The sequence below is a fragment of the Oncorhynchus mykiss genome, chromosome 9, assembly GCF_013265735.2.
Source record: "Oncorhynchus mykiss isolate Arlee chromosome 9, USDA_OmykA_1.1, whole genome shotgun sequence".
Lineage (NCBI taxonomy): Eukaryota > Metazoa > Chordata > Actinopteri > Salmoniformes > Salmonidae > Oncorhynchus > Oncorhynchus mykiss.
Genome location: NC_048573.1, coordinates 49,312,121 through 49,336,530, shown reverse-complemented (window position 1 = coordinate 49,336,530; position 24,410 = coordinate 49,312,121). Strand labels below are relative to the sequence as shown.

At 44.1% G+C, this 24,410-nt stretch overlaps 1 protein-coding gene across 1 annotated transcript in view; it reads right to left on the bottom strand.

Annotated features, from left to right (window-relative positions):
* The window catches only part of sulf2b (sulfatase 2b), a 180,602-nt gene extending 157,257 nt beyond the window's left edge, over positions 1–23,345 (bottom strand). Inside the window, exon 1 of the mRNA XM_036988225.1 lies at positions 22,856–23,345. The gene's annotated coding sequence lies outside the window, so the exon portion shown is untranslated. The remainder of the gene's footprint in view (positions 1–22,855) is intronic.
* Positions 23,346–24,410: the final 1,065 nt, after the last annotated feature.

Genomic DNA, 24,410 nt, shown 5'->3' with positions numbered 1-24,410 from the left:
TGGTACCAATAGTTAGAGGGTGAACAGAGATTTGAACATGGGGAACAGAACAAACAATCTCCTTCACAGCCACGCAGCCCCCAGACAGACTCACCTCTACTCAACCAAATGTAAACAGTACCATGCACGGTTGTTGCTGCTTTGGATCTGTCCCAAATGGCACCCTATTTCTACGTAGTAAGGACTTTTGGCCAGAGCCATGCTATGCTGAACAAAAACATAAACGCAACATGCAGCAATTTCAACGATTTTACTGAGTTATAGTTCATAAGGAAATCAGTCAAGTCATTAGGCCCTAATCTATGCATTTCACATGACTTGGAGCCATGGGAGCCATGGGAGCCAGGCCCACCCACTGGGGAGCCAGGCCCAGCCAATCAGAATTAGTTTTTCCCCACAAAAGGGATTTATTACAGACAGAAATACTCCTCAGTTTCATCAGCTGTCCAGGTGGTTGGTCTCAGGTGAAGAAGCTGGATGTGGAGGTCCTGGGCTGACGTGGTCTGCGGTTGTGAGGCCAAATTCTCTAAAACAATGTTGGAGAGGCTTATGGTAGAGAAACTAATATTACATTCTGTGGCAACAGCTATGGTGGACATTTCTGCAATCAGCATGCCATTTGCACGGTCCCTCAAAACTTGAGACATCTGTGGCATTGTGTTGTGTAACAAAACTGCACATTTTAGAGTGTCCTTTTATTGTCTCCAGCACAAGGTCCACCTGTGTAATAATCATGCTGTTTAATCAGCTTCTTGATATGCCACACATGTCAGGTAGAAGGATAATCTTGGCAAAGGAGAAATGCTCACCAATAGGAATGTAAAAAAAAATGTGCACACAAAATGTGTGAGAAATAATATTTTTGTGCACATGGAACATATCTGGGCTCTTTTATTACAGCTCATGAAACATGGGACCAACACTTTACCAACAATTTGTTGCGTATGGGGTATACAACAATCTCAGCTCTGTAGATTTTGAGACAGAATCAATAGATCATTATTCTGGTATTGCCCCTATGTAGCTTGTTTCTGGTCTCAGGTTCAGGAATGGTTACAAAATCGCAACAGGCACTTCAAATTAACCTTAAAAATAGTTGTGTTGGGCGATTTGGAAAGCCATAGTCAAAGAAATAATACTTCTAGGAAAAGTTTTCATCTTTAGCTCACTATCTATGGATAATATACGATTAGAAAGTTTTAAAAATTATGTAAAACATCATAGCACAATTGAAAAATATATGGCACATGGAAACCAAACAAGGGCGGTCTATGTTGATAGATGGGATTCGCTGAGAGTGGCTGAGATGTTTAGGATTAAAGAGCTTATGTTCGGTAATACATTGTTGTTATGTGATTGCTTGCAGTTGAAGTCGGAAGTTTACATTCACATTAGCCAAATACGTGAAAATTACGTTTTTCACAATTCCTGATATTTAATCGCAGAAAGAAATTCCCTGTTTTAGGTCAGTTAGGATCACCACTTTATTTTAAGAATGTGAAATGTGAGAATAACCGTAGAGATAATTATTTATTTCAGCTTTTATTTCTTTCATCACATTCCCAGTGGGTCAGAAGTTTACATACTCTCAATTAGTATTTGGTAGCATTGCCTTTAAATTGTTTAACTTTGGTAAAACGTTAAATGTAGCCTTCCACAAGCTTCCCACAATAAGTTGGGTGAATTTTGGCCCATTCCTCCTGACAGAGCTGGTGTAACTGAGTCAGGTTTGTAGGCCTCCTTGCTCACACACACTTTTTCAGTTCTCCAGTTTCTCCAAAAAGTCCGATCTTTGTCCCCATGTGCAGTTGCAAACCGTAGTCTGGCTTTTTTATGGCGGTTTAGGAGCAGTGGTTTTTTCCTTGCTGAGCAGCCTTTCAGGTTATGTCGATATAAGACTTGTTTTACAGTGGATATAGATACTTTTGTACCTGTTTCCAGCATCTTCACAAGGTCCTTTGCTGTTGTTCTGGGATTGATTTGCACTTTTCACACCAAAGTACATTCATCTCTAGGAGACAGAACGCGTCTCCTTCCTGAGCGGTATGACGGCTGCATGGTGTTTATACTTGGGTATTATTGTTTGTACAGATGAACGTGGTACCTTCAGGCATTTGGAAATTGCTCCCAAGGATGAACCAGACTTGTGGAGGTTTCCAGTTGTTTTTCTGAGGTCTTGGATGATTTCTTTTGATTTTCCCATGATGTCAAGCAAAGAGGCACTGAGTTTGAAGGTAGGCCTTAAAATACATCCACAGGTACACCTCCAATTGATTCAAATGATGTTAATTAGCCTATCAGAAGCTTCTAAAGCCATGACATAATTTTCTGGAATTTTCCAAGCTGTTTAAAGACACAGTCAACTTAGTGTATGTAAACCTCTGACCCACTGGAATTGTGATACAGTGAATTATAAGTTAAATAATCTGTCAGTAAACAATATTTGGAAAAATGCATGTATATGTACCAAAAAAGCTGTAAAAAAGGAAGGATATGGGGCCTCCCGGGTGGCGCAGTGGTTAAGGGCGCTGTACTGCAGTACTGTACTGGGTTCGCGCCCAGGCTCTGTCGTAACCGGCCGCGACCGGGAGGTCCGTGGGGCGACGCACAATTGGCCTAGCGTCGCCTGGGTTAGGGAGGGCTTGGTCGGTAGGGGTGTCCTTGTCTCATCACGCACCAGTGACTCCTGTGGGCGCAGTGTACGCTAACCAAGGTGGCCAGGTGCACGGTGTTTCCTCCGGCGCATTGGTGCGGCTGGCTTCCGGGTTGGATGAGCGCTGTGTTAACCTGTCTACGATACTGGTTCCCAATTGGGAATCAACCCTCCCACGTTCAGCTGAAACGGTGGCGCATGGAACGTAAAAATATTCTTAAAAATATTTAACCTCCACACATTAACAAGTCCAATAGCTCAAATGAAAGATAAACATCTTGTTCATCTAGCCAGCAAGTCAGATTTCTAAAATGTTTTACGGCGAAAACATAGCACATATATGTAAAACCACCACCAGACACAGCTCATTTCAATAGCCAAAACATGCAATCAACAAACGCAGGATTAAAAAATAAATCGCTCACTAACCTTTTGAAAATCTTCATCAGATGACAGTAATATGACATATTACACAGTACATATTTTTTTTTTTCAATAATATGCCATTTATATCCATAAATGTCCATTTACAGTGAGTTCACCTTCAGAAATTACTCAAAAATGCCCGCAGGAAATCTATGTAGCGCGGCAAGATAACGTAAATAGACATCATAAACTTTGACTAAATATACATGTTCTACATATAGTTAGAAAGATACACTGCTTCTTTATGCAACCGCTGTGTTAGATTTATTTTTAACGTTACAGAAATCGCACACTATTCCATATGCTGAGACAGCGCTCAGTTCCAAGCTACATTTCCACGTAATGTTGGAGTCAACAGAAACACAGATTTAAGCATAAATATTCCCTTACCTTCGATGGTCTTCGTTCAGAATGTTCTGGAAGGCTTCATACTTACCCAATACATCGTTTGGTTTCAAGTCTTGCGTCTTTGTATTAGCTACTGCTAATAACATCAGCTGAAATGCACCCAAAACGTCCTCTGGTCCGGATAAGTTGCGCATCAAAACTTCAAAATTACACATTATATGTCGACTAAACAGGTCAAACTAAGTGCAGAAGCAAGCTTTATGATGTTTTAGACATGCAAAACAAACTTCAATTCAATCGGCCATCGTCTGCCCTTCTCTTGAGTGCTGGAAACAAAGGAATGGCTGGGACCAATTCGCGCCCATACGCATAGCCTATTCTCTCGTGGCACGCACTAATTTCACTCCCATAGGGTCAATATAGCAACGTCAAAGTTGCTCCAACTTTCATGGCCACAAAAACTAGTTTGGAAGAATGCCTGCCCTGTGAGTTCTGCTATACTTACAGACATAATTCCAACGGTTTTAGAATCTTTAGAGTGTTTTCTATCCAATAATAATTTTTATTTGCATATATTAGCAATTTTTGACAGATTTTTTTTCCAGTTTACTAGGGGTACCCAATCTCTCCAAAGGGGGCGTATGTCTGCCATATCCTTAACAGGTTTTAAGAAGCAGTGCGGCTTGATTGGGTTGTGTATCAGAGGACGCATGACTTTCAACCCTTGTCTCTCCCGAGCCCGTATGGGAGTTGTAGCGATGAGACAAGACTACAACAATTGGATACCACGAAATTGGGGAATTCTTTTTTAAGAAATCAAAAACTGAAAAATTGGGCGTGCAAAATTATTCAGCCCCCTTAAGTTAATACTTTGTAGCGCCACCTTTTGCTGCGATTACAGCTGTAAGTCGCTTAGGGTATATCTCTATCAGTTTTGCACATCGAGAGACTGAAATTTTTTCCCATTCCTCCTTGCAAAACAGCTCAAGCTCAGTGAGGTTGGATGGAGAGCATTTGTGAACAGCAGTTTTCAGTTCTTTCCACAGATTCTCGATTGGATTCAGGTCTGGACTTTGACTTGGCCATTCTAACACCTGGATATGTTTATTTTTGAACCATTCCATTGTAGATTTTGCTTTATGTTTTGGATCATTGTCTTGTTGGAAGACAAATCTCCGTCCCAGTCTCAGGTCTTTTGCAGACTCCATCAGGTTTTCTTCCAGAATGGTCCTGTATTTGGCTCCATCCATCTTCCCATCAATTTTAACCATCTTCCCTGTCCCTGCTGAAGAAAAGCAGGCCCAAACCATGATGCTGCCACCACCATGTTTGACAGTGGGGATGGTGTGTTCAGCTGTGTTGCTTTTACGCCAAACATAACGTTTTGCATTGTTGCCAAAAAGTTCAATTTTGGTTTCATCTGACCAGAGCACCTTCTTCCACATGTTTGGTGTGTCTCCCAGGTGGCTTGTGGCAAACTTTAAACAACACTTTTTATGGATATCTTTAAGAAATGGCTTTCTTCTTGCCACTCTTCCATAAAGGCCAGATTTGTGCAATATACGACTGATTGTTGTCCAATGGACAGAGTCTCCCACCTCAGCTGTAGATCTCTGCAGTTCATCCAGAGTGATCATGGGCCTCTTGGCTGCATCTCTGATCAGTCTTCTCCTTGTATGAGCTGAAAGTTTAGAGGGACGGCCAGGTCTTGGTAGATTTGCAGTGGTCTGATACTCCTTCCATTTCAATATTATCGCTTGCACAGTGCTCCTTGGGATGTTTAAAGCTTGGGAAATCTTTTTGTATCCAAATCCGGCTTTAAACTTCTTCACAACAGTATCTCGGACCTGCCTGGTGTGTTCCTTGTTCTTCATGATGCTCTCTGCGCTTTTAACGGACCTCTGAGACTATCACAGTGCAGGTGCATTTATACGGAGACTTGATTACACACAGGTGGATTGTATTTATCATCATTAGTCATTTAGGTCAACATTGGATCATTCAGAGATCCTCACTGAACTTCTGGAGAGAGTTTGCTGCACTGAAAGTAAAGGGGCTGAATAATTTTGAACGCCCAATTTTTCAGTTTTTGATTTGTTAAAAAAGTTTGAAATATCCAATAAATGTCGTTCCACTTCATGATTGTCTCCCACTTGTTATTGATTCACGAAAAAATACAGTTTTATATCTTTATGTTTGAAGCCTGAAATGTGGCAAAAGGTCGCAAAGTTCAAGGGGGCCGAATACTTTCGCAAGGCACTGTATATATAATACATTATATATTTAAAAAATCGATTAAAACAATATGAAAAAAATTGTTGCATTTATATGATATTATTCTTCAATATAGATGAATAGGCCCAAACTACAAGAATGTTTCATTTCACTAAAGCAACGTTTCCCTGGGGACCCCATGCCATGCAGGTTTTGGCTTTTTGCCCTAACACTACTCAGCTGATTCAAATGATCAAAGCTTGATGATTAGCTGATTATTTGAAGCTGCTGTGTAGTGCTAGGGAAAAAACTAAAATGTCAAACTCTTGGGGTCCCCAGGACCGAGTCTGTTCCCTTTAGTGCAGGGTTTCCCAATGAGTAAGATTGCGCCGATAGACATGGTCGCCTGGTTCCTGTATCCTAAGCGAATTTGCAGTATTTTTTATTTGTCACTTTATTAGCTCCAAAAGGTTTTTGCATTATTACATACAGCCGACAAGAACTTTTGGAAATTAGAGCGATGGTAACTCACCAGCATTTCAACCACAATTACGACTTTCCTGAATTGGATCTTTTGTTCGTACCCCCCAAGGCAATTCCACTTATCCCAGAGGCTGCTCCAAGACACCGCCAGCCGAGAAGAGTTATTCGGAATGGACTTTTAGTATGACTCGGGAGGCGTGCATACAATCCACCTCTTCCGAGTATATTACTTGCTTATGTTCAGTCCCTGGACAATAAAGTAGACGAGCTCAGGGCGAGGATCTCCTTCCAGAGAGACATCAGGGACTGTAACAACTCTGTTTCAAGGAATCATGGCTCTCTCCAGACATACTCTCTCTCTCTCTCTTTCTCTCTCTCTCTCTCTCTCTCTCTCTCTCTTTCTCATATATATATATATAGTTGGTGATTTATTTAGAATTCAAGGGACGCTTAACCATCATGGCTACCACAGCATTCTGCAGCGATACGCAATCCCATCTGGTTTGCGCTTACAGGGACTATCATTTGTTTTTCAACAGGCCAACGACCTAACACACCTCCAGGCTGTGTAAGGGCTATTTGACCAAGAAGGAGAGTGATGGAGTGCTGCACCAGATGAGCTGGCCTCCATAATCACCCGAACTCAACCCAAGTGAGATGGTTTAGAATGAGTTGGACCACAGAGTGAAGGGAAAGCAGCCAACAAGTTTTCAGCATATGTGGGAACTCCTTTAAGACTGTTCAAAAAGCATTCCAGATGAAACTGGTTGAGATAATGCCAAGAGTGTGCAAAGCTGTCATCAAGGCAAAGGGTGGCTTCTTTGAAGAATCTCAAATATAAAATATATTTTGATTTGTTTAACACTTTTTTGCTCACTACATGATTCCATATGTGTTATTTCATAGTGCTGATGTTGTCACTATTATTTCACAATGTAGAGAATAGTACAAATAAATAAAAACCATGGAATGAATAGGTGTGTCCAAACTCCATTCCTTTACTTTTTATATTTGTGTCTATTGTAGTATATTGTTAAATATTACTGCACTGTTGGAGCTAGGAATGCAAGCATTTCGCTACACTGCAATAACACCGGCTAAATATGTGTATGCAACCAATACAATTTGATTTGATTAGTGAATTGAATTCCACCGCGGTAGCTCAACATACTCACTTTAAATCCAATAACAGACCATATAGATTTTATCCAGTTGCTTTGACACCCGTGGACAAAGAAAATCGAATGAAAATTGAGAATGCAGGGGATCAACCCAGATGCGAGTCAGTGATCGATGAAGAGGTGGTGTAACATGAACAAGATTAAATGGATCAGAGTATGATCATCAACCCATGAGCAGACTTTACGAGCCATGCTTGGTGTTCATCCATGTTTGTTCACGTGATGTATGATTTGCGAGTGTGTGTGTGTATCTTTGTGCCCACCTGCATGTATGTGTGTATACTGTATGTGTGAGTTTGATCGTGTGCGTCAGTTTATCAATGCGTATCTGTGTGCGTACCAGTTCATGTTTCCTGGGCCTCAACACAAAGAGATAACGTGAATAATAGTGATGTGCGGGTTGACTCATAGCCTGCAGTCCCCATGGTTATATCCCCCGGGCAGATGGGTTTAGGGTCATTGTGTGACTGAAGGGCGGGTGAGTGGCTTTAAAAAAAGTATAAATGTATAATTATTGTGCAATTTACATAGGGTACATAGAGTTTTTTCTTTCATTTTTTTTGTAGGCTATCTGGTATTAGTGCGTAAACCTAAACTTTAGGGCTTAACTGTAGGCCAAATAGCATACACAGCCAATCACCAAATAATGCTTTGGGAAAGGGCAGAAACGTTTACGTCAATCCACTGAGGCGGCGGTGGTCGGCGTCACCGGTCTTCTAGCCATCGTTGATCCACTTTTCATTTCCATTTGTTTTGTCTTGTTTTCCTACACACCTGGTTTTCATTTCCCTCGTTAATTGTTGTGTATTTAACCCTCTGTTAAATTGTTTGTTGTAAGTGCTTGTGCACATGTTTACTGGTGCGCGTCGGGTTTTGTACCCATGTTGGTTATTTCTTTATGCCGTTGGTTTTGCAATTAACCTTTTTGGGATAGGGGGCAGCATTTTTACTTTTGGATGAATAGCGTGCCCAGAGTAAACTGCCTCCTACTCTGTCCCAGATGCTAATATATGCATATTATTATTAGTATTGGATAGAAAAAACTGTTTGAATGATGTCTGTGAGTATAACAGAACTCATATGGCAGGCAAAAACCTGAGAATAATCCAACAAGGAAGTGGGACATCTGAGGTTTATAGTTTTGCTAAGCTTGGCCTACCGAATACACATTGAGATATGGATGAGGTTGCACTTCCTAGGGCTTCCACTAGATGTCTACCGTATTTAGAAACTGGTTTGAGGATTGTACTATAAAGGAGGGGTTCATGAGACCTCTTTGAGTCAGTGGTCTGGCAGCCTTGGTCTCATGACGCGCGCTCCCGACAGAGTTACTTCTCGTTCCAGTGATTTTCTGAAGACAAAGGAATTCTCCGGTTGGAACATTATTGATGTTTTATGTTAAAAACATCCTAAAGATTGATTCCATACATCGTTTGACATGTTTCTAAAGGACTGTAACGGAACTGTTCGGGTTTTTGTCTGGATGAAGTGCCTGCGCCTCATGAAGATGGATTACTGGGCTGAACACGCTAACAAGTGGCTATTTGGACATAAATGATGGAACTTTATGGAAAAATCAGTCATTTATTGTCGAACTGGGATTCTTGGGAGTGCTTTCTGATGAAGATCATCAAAGGTAAGTGAATATTTATGGTGTTGTTTCTAACGTTGTTGATTCCAAAATGGCGGATATTCCTCTGGCTGTTTTGGGTTCTGAGCGCCGTTCTCAGATTATGCTTTTTCCGTGAAGTTTTTTTAAAATCTGACACAGTGGTTGCATTAAGGAGAAGTCTATCTTTAATTCTGTGAAAACACTTATATCTTTTATCTGTCACGACTCCCGCCGAAGTTGGCTCCCCTGCCTGTTCGGGTGGTGCTCGGCGGTCGTCGTCACCGGCCTACTAGCCGCCACCGATCCCTTTTTCTTTTCGGTTAGTTTTGTCTCATTTGTTACACCTGTTCCTATTTTGTGTGTGCTTGATTTGATTCCCTATTTAGCGTGTGGAACCCGCCCCTTTGTTGTGCGGGATTATTTTGATGTACACGTTGTGTCGTTGGTGTTGTTTGTGCTCTGGACCGTGTTACCCGTTGTTTTGGGTTGGTCAGTGTTTGCGCCCTGCGTGTTTGGGCATTTACTTTTGGTGCCGCATTAAAGTGCATCTTTCGCCTGGACCTCTCTGCTCTCTGCGCCTGATTCCTCTCTACACACCCAGCCAGCCGTGACAGAATCCTGCACCTGTACAATGGAATCAGCAGGAGCAGCCACACCTCCTCTCCCATCGATGGAGGAGAGGGTCCTCCATCACACCACCGTTCTTCACCGGATTGGGTCCACCATGGATCAGATGATGGAGAGGATGGACCGATGGGAGAGGAGTGGCCTTCCCACCTCATCTCCAGTGCCCCTTCCACCAGCACCACCTACCCCTGTTTCAGCATCCAGCTCCGGGGCCCTGCATCTGGCGCTCCCCAGGGAGTATGATGGGATGGCGGCTGGGTGTCAGGGGTTCCTCCTCCAACTGGAATTATACCTAGCTACCGTCCGTCCGACTCCCTCAGGGGAGGAGAGCGTGAGCGTCCTCGTCTCCTGTCTGACGGGGTGAGCCCTGGAGTGGGCCAATGCAGTGTGGAATGGCCCAGACTCGGCGAGGGATCACTACCCTGAGCTCACCCGCTGATTCCGGGCTGTGTTCGATCACCCACCGGAGGGCCGAGTGGCGGGTGAACGGCTGTTCCACCTGCGACAGGAGACGCGGAGCGCGTAGGACTTTGCCATGGAGTTCCGGACCTTGGCCGCAGGAGCGGGGTAGAATGACAGGGCTTTGATGGACCACTTCCGTTGTAGCCTCAGGGAGGACATCCACAGGGAGCTAGCATGTCGGGACACTACTATTTCATTGGATGAACTGATAGACATGTCCATTCGTCTGGACAACCTGTTGGCTGCCTGCGGGCGTCCGGAACGGGCCCAGTTGATTCCACCACGGCCCTCCTGCTCCCATCCCCATGGAGATATGGAGGGCTGCATCGAGGGGGACCAGAGGAGGAGTTTCCTCCTGCACCAGTTGTGGTCGGCGAGGACACACAGCCGACCGGTGCTGGAGGAGCTCGTCTGGGAGTCGGGAGGGCAGGCGGAGCACTACTCATTCACCCCAGGTGAGTCCGCACCAGACTCACCCAGGGCTTCCTGTCGGCCATATGTTTGTGCTAACCTCTTTCCCTGGGTTTTCTCCCTCTCTACAGCATAAGGCGCTAGTCGATTCAGGCGCAGCTGGGAACTTTATGGATCATGGGCTCGCACTAAGGCTAGGGATTCCCCTGGTGTCGTTAGACCAACCTTTCCCCGTGCACTCCTTAGATAGCCGACCATTATGGTCAGGGCTGGTCAGGGAGGCCACAGTGCCACTGGACATGGTAACGCAGGGGGGTCATAAGGAACGGATTAGTCTAGTCCTAATGGATTCACCTGCGTTTCCAGTGGTGCTGGAAATTCCGTGGCTAGCTCATCACAACCCGGTGATTTCATGGAGACAGGGGGCTCTTCGAGGGTGGTCAGAGGAGTGTTCAGGCAGGTGTATAGGAGTTTCCGTAGGTGCGCCTACGGTGGAGAGTCCAGACCAGGTTTCCACCGTGCGCATTCCCTCTGAATATGGCGATTTAGCTATCGCCTTCTGTAAGAAGAAGGTGACCCAATTACCACCCCATCGTCGAGGGAACTGCGCGATTAACCTCCGGGAGAACGCTGCCCTTCCTAGGAGTCACGTGTACCCATTGTCCCAGGAGGAGACAGTGGCTATGGAGACATAAGTCACTGAATCTCTGAGGCAGGGTTACATTCGTCCCTCCACGTCACCCGTCTCCTCAAGCTTCTTTTTTGTGAAGAAGAAGGAGGAAGGTCTGCGCCCGTGCATTGATTATAGGGGTGTAAATTCAATCACAGTGTGGTTTAGTTACCCACTACCTCTCATCGCTACAGCAGTGGAATCATTTCACGGGGAGCGTTTCTTCACAAAACTGGACCTGAGGAGTGCTTACAACCTTATGCGTATCTGGGAGGGAGACGAGTGGAAGACGGCTTTTAATACTACCTCAGGGCATTATAAGTACCTCGTCATGCCGTACGGGTTGATGAATGCTCCATCAGTCTTCCAAGCCTTTGTAGATGAGATTTTCAGGCACCTGCACGGGCAGGGTGTACAGTGGGGCAAAAAAGTATTTAGTCAGCCACCAATCATGCATGTTCTCCCACTTAAAAAGATGAGAGGCCTGTAATTGTCATCATAGGTACACTTCAACTATGACAGACAAAATGAGAAAAAAAATCCAGAAAATCACATTGTAGGATTTTTAATTTATTTATTTGCAAATTATGGTGGAAATTAAGTATTGGAGAACTTGCACAATTGGTGACTGACTAAATACTTTTTTGCCCCACTGTAGTGGTGTATATTGATGACATTCTGATATACTCCGCTACACGCCCTGAGCATGTGTCCCTGGTGCGCAGGGTGCTTGGTCGTTTGTTGTAGCATGACCTGTACGTCAAGGCAGAGAAATGCCTGTACTTCCAACAGTCCGTCTCCTTCCTAGGGTAACGCATTTCCACCTCAGGGGTGGAAATGGAGAGTGACCGCATTTCAGCCGTGCGTAATTGGCCGACTCCCACCACGGTAAAGGCGGTGCAGCGGTTTCTAGGGTTTGCCAATTTCTACCGGAGGTTTATCCTGGTTTTGGTCAGGTAGGCTCCCATTACCTCACTGCTGAAGGGGGGACCGGTACGTTTGCAGTAGTCGGCTGAGGCGGACAGGGCTTTTGATCACCTGAGGGCTCTGTTTACCTCGGCTCCCGTGCTGGTCCATCCGGATCCCTCTTTGGCGTTCATAGTGGAGGTGGATGCGTCCGATGCTGGGATAGGAGCCGTGCTTTCTCAGCACTCTGGTAGCCTCCAAAGCTGTGCCTTCTTCTCAAGGAAGCTCAGTCCGGCGGAGCTAAACTATGACGTGGAGGACCGGGAGCTGTTGGCTGTCGTCAAGGCTTTGAAGGCGTGGAGACATTGGCTTGAGGGGGCTAAACACCCTTTTCTCATCTGGACTGACCACCGCAATCTGGAGTACATCCGGGCGGCGAGGATACTGAACCCTCGCCAGGTAAGGTGGGCCATGTTTTTCACCCGTTTTGTTTTCACCCTTTCCTACAGACCAGGTTCCCAGAGCGCTAAGGCAGACGCACAGTCTCGGCTGTATGACACAGAGGAGTGGCCCGTGGTTCCCATCCCCATAATCCCGGCTTCCTGCCTGGTGGCACCGGTAGTGTGGAAGCTGGACGCAGACATTGAGCAGGCGCTACGTGCAGAGCCCACTCCCCTCCAGTGTCCCGCAGGGCGTCAGTACATTCCATCTGCTGTCCCTGAGCGGCTGATCTATTGGGCCCACACGTCACCCTCCTCTGATCATCCAGGCATCGGTCGGGCGTTCGTGCCCTGGGCAGAGATGGCCCAGAACTCGCTCCGCCACTCCTCCACTAACCTCTCCCCCTTCCAGTGCGTACTGGGCTTTCAGCCGGTTCTGGCTCCTTGGCATCAGAGTCAGACCGAGGCTCCTGCGGTGGACGACTGGTTCCGGCGCACGGAGGAGACATGGGACGCCGCTCATGTTCACCTTCAGCGCCCCGTGCTGCGCCAGAAAGCCAGCACAGACCGTCACCACGGTGAGGGTCTGGCTCTCGACCCGAAACCTGCCCCTCCTCTTGCCCTGCCGGAAGCTGGGTCCGCGGTTTGTGGGGCCATTCGAAGTGAGTTACAGGTTGCATCACTGCCTGGTACGGTCTCCGACAGCAAGGCACTACAGAGGGTAGAGAGAACGGCCCAGTACATCACTGGGGCTAAGCTGCCTGCCATCCAGCACCTCTAAACCAGGCGGTGTCAGAGGAAGGCCCTAAAAATTGTCAAAGACCACAGCCACCCCAGTCATAGACTTTTCTCTCTACTACCACAAGGCAAGCGGTACCGGAGTGCCAAATCTAGGACAAAAAGGCTTCTCCACATTTTTAACCCCCAAGCCATAAGACTCCTAAACAGCTAACCAAATGGCTACCCGGACTATTTGCACTGTGTGCCCCCCCCCTGCTGCTACTCTCTGATTATCATATATGCATAGTTACTCTAACTATACATTCATGTACATACTACCTCAATTGGCCCGACCAACCAGTGCTCCCGCACATTGGCTAACCGGGCTATCTGAATTGTGTCCTGCCACCCACCACCCGCCAACCCCTCTTTTACGCTACTGCTACTCTCTGTTTACAATATATGCATAGTCACTTTAACCGTATCAACATGTACATACTACTTCAATCAGCCTGACTAACCGGTGTCTGTATGTAGCCTTGCTACTTTTATAGCCTTGCTACTTTTATAGCCTCGCTACTGTATATAGCCTCGCTACTGTTATTTTTCACTGTCTTTTTACTGTTGTTTTTATTTCTTTACTTACCTATTGTTTACCTAATAACTTTTTTGCACTATTGGTTAAAGCCTTTTTAAGTAAGCATTTCACTGTAAGGTCTACCTACACCTGTTGTATTCGGCGCACGTGACAAATAAACTTTGATTTGATTTGATGGCACGTCAAGGGAACTGCAGCCTACTGTTTTGAGTTAAATGGAAACTGAAATCTGGACCCTGACTGTAGGTCTACAACCTCTCACATAGCTTTAATAATAGCTCCTGCATAACTAAGCATTTCCTGCAGTAAAATTATACACCAAATGTAAGTCAAATTTGGACTTGGGAACAGGATAATGATTTCTTTCTTTCTGCATCTTTAGAGAATGCAATGCTCAGTTAGATACCATCTGTAGAGGTGCTGCCTTCATCATAAAAGCATCACAAAAGCTGATAGTATTTCAATCACGTGAAATATGCATCGAAGCCAAACTGACATCTTATCAGAAACACGTTTTCACAGCTTTCTTGTTCCTTACAACTGGCCAAACCGAAGTCATTTAGACATTTTGCTTTTCCCTAAATGTCTTTGCTCCACGAAAGATGACAGAGAAACTTTACAGATGTCAACTAGATTGAAGCAATAATTCTAGCGATCTATTACATTATTCTGTTGACCAAGGTTTTGTTTAGTCTTCTAGGGCATTTAATAATGACAGAACAGAAGCGGCATTTATCTAATTATAGACAAGTTGACTAACAAATAGCCTACCAAAATGTTGGGAATTACAAGCAGAAACATATCTAAACCAGGCACACAAACAAAGTCCTGCAACCCCTGTCCAAAAAAAGGTGAACAAACTGCTTACCCGCGCACCACTAGTGCCTAAGACGTGAACATCACCCACCCCACTAAAGAATGGCTGCTGAGTGAAGAGGGCCCCTGAAGTAGCCCCCCCCCCCCCCCCCCCCCGTCGCTCCCTGTGACTGTCTAGTTGAAAAACACATGCGCTCCACTAAGTTCACACACAATCCCACACAAACACACCCAGACACCCACATTCTGGAAGCCCTTATAGTAGATACAAGCCCACAGCCATACACAGTATTGCCTTAAGCAAATAACGCATGCAGAAACTTTATCTGATGCTTTATGACTTTTATCTAAATGCTTTGTGCACAGAGCCATGCTATTTCCTCTCGTATTCAAATGCAGTCTCTGGATGCTTCATGTTAGTTGAGTAAGCTATCTGATGTAGCAATGCAGAGTACACTGAAGTCACTGGAGCAGCAAGTGGAACAAAGCAGACAGTCACAAGCTGGTGAATAACAGGAAAAATATAGACAAAGAGAGTCGGAGAGGACAAATACCAACTTACTGGTAAAATAGTGTTGTCAATGTTGTTATGCTCTAATTGCTCTTTGATGTGGGAAGCAGGTGGCGGGTGTAGGCAGATTCATGGAGCTTGAACAGAAAAGTGCACAGCGTGCATGTTTGTGCGTGGCTGTGTGCGAGTACGCGTGTGTGTTGCTATATTGTGCATACATCAGCTGCGTCTGTGGATCAATAAACCCTCATGCCACACCAAACTTCTCACAATGTAATGGGTTCAAAGGTTAAACACCTGTCATAGAGGAAGCAACCTTGGGTCCGAGACTGATGACAAGCCGTCTTTCCACTTGCCTGGTTTATTCTCTGGAAATATAATGGAGCCTTTAGAGAAATCTAGGACTTTTTTTTCTTTTCACTGTAGGACTCTAATATTACAACCTTATGATATATCATGTTGTTTGAATTAACGTACTATAACCAGTAATCCTGGACTGCTATCTTTGTTTGGTTTCTCACCCTACAGAACTGAGACACGCCTTCTTCTGTGTTCACTATCAACATTTAAACGTTATCAGTGTTAAATGGCCATGCCTTTTTGTGTTTTGTGGTTGACCAACACCGATCAATGCCCTTCCTACCATAACACAAAGTCTCCTTCTTTTTCTTTTAATAAAACGTTATTGCAGATTTTCCACGCTTTAGAGCTGACTGGGCCTCATAAGTAAACGCCACATGCACGCACACACACTAACCCACACTCAGTTCTTTCCTCTCTCTTTCTCTCTGTTCCTCTCCTCAGCCTCATGAGTGTCGAAGTGTATTGCTCTGGCTGGGCCTGACATCTAAAACATCATGGCCAGACTAATATTATCAGAGCGCAACACCCAAAAGCAGCGTTAGGGGAGACAGGAGCACTGGACCATCATCTTGGTAGGGAAGCTGTGATGGTAAGAAACCAGGCCATCATTGGCTAGCAAAAAAGTAAATAAATCTTGAATGTTTCAATGCTCTACTTAATGAACGAAAACATATCTAACAAGAAATCCCTAACTTCACTGGACCTGTTTGACTGAATGTAACTTTCCATACAGGAAAGCGCATGGAGAACAATCCCACCCATACACTAGACATAAGGAAATTAAGTGAGGGAGAAGTGCTGTTGAGTGGTTGTGCTGAGGTGACCACAGACGGCCAGAGCAGAGTATCAGTATGTAACTGACTGGACAGGCAGGTGCAGCCAGATGTTGAAAGAGTTGGGTTCCGTGCATGTTTGCATTCCAGCGGCTGAGTTAAACCTCGGAGCCCGTGCCCCGCTGGCCGCATCTGCCCATGTATCTGTGAGAATCTAGAAACCCAGTGTAAATAGACAGAGCAAACACAACTTGAGCCAACCTGGGCCATCTTGAGCAAAATTTGTCAGACTTCCAAAGTCAACACAGAACACGGTCGACTAAACATCGAAAACAAGGCAATAGCAGAAAAGACCGTACAAACACTCCTGTTTCTTGATCCATTTGTCACCGAAGTCATAAAATAAAAATAATAGAAATCATATTTCTTTCTATTTATTTTGAAAAAAATGTATTTTCTCACTTTTACACTGGAACCTCGAAAGCAGTCATTTTACTCTACAATGCACCTCAGAGGCTGCTGCCCTATGTACATAGTCATGGAACACTGGTCACTATAAATGTTTACATACTGTTTTACCCACTTCATATGTATGTACTGTATTCTAGTCAAAAGCCTATCCAATTGAACTATTTCTGTACATATACTATTCAGATATACTAGATATTCAATCCATATACCGTCCATATTGTCTATAAATCCCATCACATATACACTAAACAAAAATATCATCGTATAGTGTTGGTCCCATGTTTCATGAGCTGAAATAAAAGATCCCAGAAATGTTCCATATGCACAAAAAGCTTATCTCTCTCACATTTTGTGCACAAATTTGTTTAGATCCCTGTTAGTGAGCATTTCTCCTTTGCCAAGACAATCCATCGACATAACAGGTGTGGCATATCAAGAATCTGATTAAACAGCATGATCATTACACAATAAAAGGCCACTCTAAAATGTGCAGTTTGTCACACAACACAATGCCACAGATATCTCACGTTTTGAGGGAGAGTGCAAACGCCTCTGTCGTTTTAGAGAATTTACCAGTACGCCCAACCGGTTTCACAACCGCAGACCGCAGTCGTCGTGTGGGTGTGCGGTTTGCTGTTCAACGTTGTGAACAGAGTGCCCAATGGTGGTGGTGGGGTTATGGTATGGGCAGGCATAAGCTATGGACAACGAACACAATTGCATTTTATCAATGGCCATTTGAATGCACAGAGATACCATGGTGTGATCCTGACGCCCATTGTCATGGCATTCACCCGCCTCCATCACCTCATGTTCAGTATGATAATGCACGGCCCCATGTCGCAAGGATCTGTACATAATTCCAGGAATCTAAAAAAATGTCCCAGTTCTTTCATGGCCTGTATTCTCACCAGACATGTCACTTATTGAGCCAGTTTGGGATGCTCTGGATGGACCACGTACGGCAGCATGTTCCAGTTCCCACCAATATCCATCAACTTTGGACAGCCGTTGAAGAGGAGTGGGACAGCATTCCACAGGCCACAGTCAACAGCCTGATCAACTCCATGTGAAGGAGATGTGTCGTGCTACATGAGGAAAACGGTGGTCACACCAGATACTGACTGGTTTTCAGATTCACGCCCCTAATAGTGAATTTTTAGTGAAGACATCAAAACTATGACATAACACATATGGAATCATATAGTAAGCAAGAAAGTGTTAAACAAATCAAAATATATTTTATTCTTGATTGTTCAAAATAGCCACCCTTAGCCTTGACAGCTTTGTACACTCTTGGCATTCTCTCAACCAGCTTCATGAGGAATGCTTTTTTAACAGTCTTGAAGAAGTTCCCACACATGCTGAGCACTTGTTGGCTACTTTTCCTTCACTCCGCAGTCCAACTCATCCCAAACCATTTCAATTGGGTTGAGGTTGGGCGATTTTGGAGGCCAGGTCATCTGATGCAGCACTCCATCACTCTCCTTCTTGGTCAAATAGCCCTTACACAGCCTGGAGGTGTGTTGGGTCATTGTCCTGTTGAAAAACAAATGATAGTCCCACTAAGCGCAAACCAGATGGGATGGCGTATCGCTTGAGATTGCTGTGGTAGCCATGATGGTTAGGTGTGCCTTGAATTCTAAATAAATTACAGACAGTGTCACCAGCAAAGCACACCATCACACCTCCTCCTCCATGCTTCAGGGTGGGAACCACACATAATAATCCAATCACCAACTCCGTGTCTCACAAAGACATGGCGGTTGGAACCAAAAATCTCAAATTTTGACTTATCAGACCAAAAGACAGATTTCCACCAGTATAATGTCCATTGCTCGTGTTTCTTGGCCCGAGCAAGACTCTTCTTCTTATTGATGTCATTTAATAGTGGTTTCTTTGCAGCAATTCGACCATGAAGGCCTGATTCACAGAGTCTCCTCTGAACAGTTGATGTTGAGATGTGTCTGTTACTTGAACTCTGGAAAGTATTTATTTGGGCTGCAATCTGAGGTGCAGTTAACTCTGATAAACTTATCCTCTACAGCAAAGGCAACTGGGTCTTCCTTTCCTGTGGCGGTCCTCATGAGAGCCAGTTTCATCATAGCACATGATGGTTTTTGCGACTGCACTTGAAGAAACTTTCAACGTTCTTGACATTTTCTGAATTGACTGACCTTCATGTCTTAAAGTAATGATGGACTGGCGTTACTCTTTATGGACTTTCTATTTGCTTATTTGAGCTGTTCTTGCCGTAACATGGACTTGGTCTTATACCAAATAGGACTACCTTCTGTATACCACCTCTACCTTGTCACAACACAACTGATTGGCTCAAACGCATTGAGGAAAGAAATTCCACAAATAAACTTTTAGCAAGGCAGACCTGTTAATTGAAATGCATTCCAGGTAACTACGAGTGTGCAATCTGTCATCACGGCAAAGGGTGGTCAATCTAAATATAACATTTATTTTGATTTGTTAAACACTTTTTTGCTGACTACATGATGTGTTATTTCATAGTTTTGATGTCTTGACTATTAGTCTACAATGTAGAAAATAGTAAAAATAAAGAAAAACCCTTGAATGAGGCAGTGTGTCCAAACTTTTGGCTGGTACTGTATATATAATTTGTGTGTGTGTGTGTGTGTGTGTGTGTGTGTGTCTGTGTGTGTGTGTGTGTGTGTGTGTGTGTGTGTGTGTGTGTGTGTGTGTGTGTGTGTGTGTGTGTGTGTGTGTGTGTGTGTGTGTGTGTGTGTGTGTGTGTGTGTGTGTGTGTGTGTGTGTGTGTGTGTAAAAGATTGGGGTCATTTAGAAATCTTGTTTTTGAAAAGCACATTTTTGATCCATTAAAATAACATCGATTTGATCAGAAATACAGAGCAGACACTGTTAATGTTGTAAATGACTATTGTAGCTGGAAACGGATGATTCTTAATGGAATATCTACATAGACTATTAATAGCATAGCCTGCATTTCTCAGAACAAGAATAGACTGACTAGTTACAGAAGAAAGTTCTTTGTTTCTGGCCATTTTGTAATCAAACCCACAAATACAGATACTCAGAAGGCCAGTTGTATTGCTTCTTTAATCAGAACAACAGTTTTCAGCTGTGCTAACATAATTGCGAAAGGGTTTTCTAATGATCAATTAGCCTTTTAAAATTATAAACTTGGATTAGCTAACACAATGTGCCATTGGAACACAGGAGTGATGGTTGCTGATAATGGGCCTCTGTACGCCTATGTAGATATTCCATTAAAAATCTGCCGGTTCTAGCTACAATGGTAATTTACAACATTAACAATGTCTACACTGTATTTCTGATCAATTTGTTGTTATTTTAATTGACAAAAAAAAAAAAAAGAAGCTTTTTTTTCAAAAACAAGGACATTTCTATGTGACCCCAAACACACACACACACACACACACACACACACACTGTACATACATACAGTACATTCAGAAAGTATTCAACCCCTTGAATTGTTCCACATTTTGTTACGGCCCAGCCTTATTCTAAAATGTATTACATTTCATTTTCACTCAATCTACAAACCCTATATTGACAAAATGATAACAGGTTTTTCAAAATTGTACAAAACAGAAATAGCTTATTTAGATAAGTATTCAGACTTTATTTTTTTTTAGCTTGGGTGCATTCTGTTTCAATTTGTGTTGATTATGGATCCCCATTAGCTGCTGCGAAAGGCAGCAGCTACTCTTTCTGGGGTCCAGCAAAATTAAGGCAGTTTATACAATTTTAAAAACATTACAATACATTCACAGATTTCACAGATTTCCATTGATCATCCTTGAGATGTTTCTACAACTTGATTGGAGTCCACCTGTGGTAAATTCAATTGATTGGACATGATTTTGAAAGGCACACACCTGTCTATATAAAGGTTGTCAGAGCAAAAATCAAGCCATGAGGACGAAGGAATTGTCCATAGATCTCAGAGACAGGATTGTGTCGAGGCAGAGATCTGGACAAAGGTACCAAAACATTTATGCAGCATTGAAGGTCCCTGAGAACACAGTTGCCTCCATCATTCTTAAATGGAAGAAGTTTGGACCACCATGACTCTTCTTAGAGCTGGCCGCCCGGCCAAACTGAGCAATTGGGGTAGAAGGACCTTGGTCAGGGAGTTGAACAAGAACACAATGTCACACTGACAGACCTCCAGAGTTCCTCTGTGGAGATGGGAGAACCTTCCAGAAGGACAAGATCTCTGCAGCACTCCACCAATCAGGCCTTCATGGTAGAGTGGCCAAATGGAAGCCACTCCTCAGTAAAGTTTGCCAAAAGGCACCTAAAGACTGTCAGACCATCAAAAACAGATTCTGTGACCTGATGAAACCAATATTGAAATATTTGGCCTTAATGCCAAGCGCCATGTCTGGAGAAAACCTGGCACCATTTCTATGGTGAAGCATGGTGGTGGCAGCATCATGCTGTGGGATGTGTTTCAGCGGCAGGGACTGGGAGACTAGTCAGGATTGAGGAAAAGATGAATGGAGCAAAGTACAGAGATATCTTGATGAAAACCTGCTCCAGAGAGCTCAGCACCTCAGACTGGGTCGAACGTTCAACTTCCAACAGGACAACGAACCTAAGCACACAGCCAAGACAATGTAGGAGTGGCTTCGGGACAAGTCTCTGAATGTCCTTGAGTGGCCCAGCCAGAGCCCAGACTTGAACTTGATCAAACATCTCTGAGACCTGAAAATAACTGTGCAGTGACACGCCCCATCCAACCTGACAGAGCTTGAGAGGATCTGCAGAGAATAATGGGAGAAACTCCCCAAATACAGGTGATCCAAGCTTGTGGCATCATACCCAAGAAGATTCAAGGCTGTAATTGCTGCCACAGGTGCATCAATAAACTACTGAGTAAAAGGTCTGAATACTTATGTAAATGTGATATTTCCGGTTTAGAAATTTGAGCAAATGTACTACAAATAAAAACTGAAATATCACATTTACTGAGTAAAGGGTCTGAAAACTTGTGTAAATGTGACATCAGTGACATCATTTTTTTCTTTTCATTGTGGGGTATTGTGTGTAGATAAATGGGAGGAAAAAAAGATGCAATACATTTTAGAATAAGGCTGTAATGTAACAAAATGTGGTAAAAGGGAAGGGGTCTGAGTACTTTCCGAAATGCGCTGTATATCCTACACTAACATACTAATGAAAATGCTATTGTTATTTGAAATACAGTAAAAATAGTATTAATTTTTACCAAGGCCTTCAGAAACACAACCAAATGATTATTTTTGCAAAAACATATAGGACATTTAATAATTACACTGTTAGATGAAAGTTGCAGTCAGGATGAAGCTTGAAGAGGGGTCTGTCGAGGCCCAGCGGTTCTAGTTGTAACAGATATATAGAGAGGATGACAGTTCATCCAATTCATATTTCCATACTTTTTCAACAGTGGGATAAAACCAAAACAATAAAATTAGGCACTTCACATTCCCATACTATTCCAAGTGGAAAGTATCTCCACTTTATCAAAGTTCCCATTTGAAAAACAATGATTTATATGCTTTCAACTATCCAAGTAACATTAACAGTGTTCCTCTATCACAGCCCATTGCAGAGTTGCTCAACAGGGAACCAGTACCTGATGCATATAGTGAGTGACAGCTCAAGTCTGTCCAACAGCCCAACCCTACCTCCCCCTTCCCTTCTTTTCTCTTCCCGTGTCTCTCTCACTCCTTCCCGGTGGCTCTGGGCTACAGACAGGGGAACAGGGTGTAACACCGTCCCTCCCTTTCCCCTAGTAACACTGCTCCTAGTCAGCAAATGCAAGCTCCCACGTGCTCATCAGCAAGGTAGCAAAGAGATAAGCAAACACTAGAAGACACTCAACAGGATGCACCTTGCCAGAAAATAACTGACAGCATGAAGCACAAACAACCTGGCTCCTTTAAGACAGGCAGGCACAAAGGGGTGGGTGGGTGGGTGGGTGGGGGGGGTGGTAACTGTAGCCATAGAGGGTTAGCTGTGTTGCGCTACACTACCTCCTTAGAATTCCCAGAGCCCAGTTACATCAGCGCAGCCAGCAGGAGCAAGTGCAGAAAAAATACAGAGAGAAAGCAAGGAAGAGGGAGAGAGAGAGGCAGCAAAGTGAAAAGTAGGGCAAGCCACTGTACCTCACACAGATGCAGGTCCTGAGCGTGTGTATGTCTGTCAGGGAAGCAGGTGCTGTCCCAGGGTACTGACCCAGTAGAGCTGCTGGAGGAGGGGGCACTGCTCTGGGCTGGGTAATCAGTCACACATCACCATGCACTTCCCATCTCTTGTCTGTCCTCTGTCCTTTTTCTGCTCTGCTCTGTTTTACTTTTACTCTGCTCCTCTCTCTCTCTCTCGCTCCCTCTCTCTCTCTCTCGCTAGCTGCCTGACAGGCTGACTGACCACCCTCTCAGATGTACGGAGAACGAGAAAAAAGCACTAATATAGACACACAGAGAAACGAGGAGGGAAAGGGGAGGGGCAGTTTCAAATTAAGAAAAAAAGAAATCCCTCTCTCCAAAGTTACATTTCTCCCTCTCTAGCTCGCTCACAGAGTTCTCAGTGAACCAACAGCGGTGTGGAGTCGTGGTTGAATCAGGACAGCCCTAGCCATCTGTTGAAACATGCCTGCCTCTGTGCTTTACTCACTCACTCACAGAGAGGGAGAGAGAGAGAAGGGAGGGAGGGCAAGGGAGGAGGGGGAAGTGAATAGGGAGAGGGCTGTACTGCCTTCCTGTGCCCAATCTGAAAACAGAACACTTTCCCTTGGTGAGGCAGGCGGAGCCAGAGAAATGGAGAGAAGGAGAGAGAGCAGAGAAACTGAAAAAGATAAGTAGAGAGACATAGGGGGAGGTGGGACAGAGACGGAGACAAAACAAGAGAAAGAAGGAAGTAAATGAATGAGGAAAAAGGGACAAGTTTATAAGTGAGAAGTGGAGTGAGTGGAGGGAGGGAGGGAGGGAAAGAAAGGGAACAGGAGCACATTTTATGAGAGGTGGGGGTGAAATGGAGAGCTTGGCTCAGATCCTCTGCATTCATGGGTATTCATGTGGCTGGTACGATTTGGGCTTAATGGCCTGTGTAAGCCAATAGAGGACAGAGAGAGGGGAAAGGAGGAACAGGGGTGCAATGTTACACCGTAAAACTACAGAGATCTGCAATTACTCCCCTACACCAAGGACACATAAACACAAACACTTGTTTCACACACAGATACACAAAACTAAAACATTCAGATACACAGACTGACAAACACACTCAAACACTCCCAGAGGCTATGCAGTAGAAATAAACACCGAAAGGAAATAAATAAACTCAAGAGAAAGTCACACTGAAAATGGGCCAAAAATAAATTCAATTTTGGGAAGCTCTTGGGATATGGCCGAATCTCCCTGGTCAGGGACGGCCAGGAGCACCAGATAGTGCTTGTGTGTGTACAAATTCAATTCAATTGTATTTGTCACATGGTAGACTTTACCATGAAACGCTTGCTTACAAGCCCATCCCAACAATGCAGATTAAAAATAATACTAATTGTGTACAAGCAAATGTGTACGCGTCCACATTTTACCATCCTGTATTCCTGTTCGTCAAGTCCTCCCTCTCTCTCTCTCTCTCTCTCCATTGCTTTCTCTCCCAATCTCGCTCCACTAAAATATTTCTTTACAGACTCTCTCCATCTGGTCTTTCTGATGG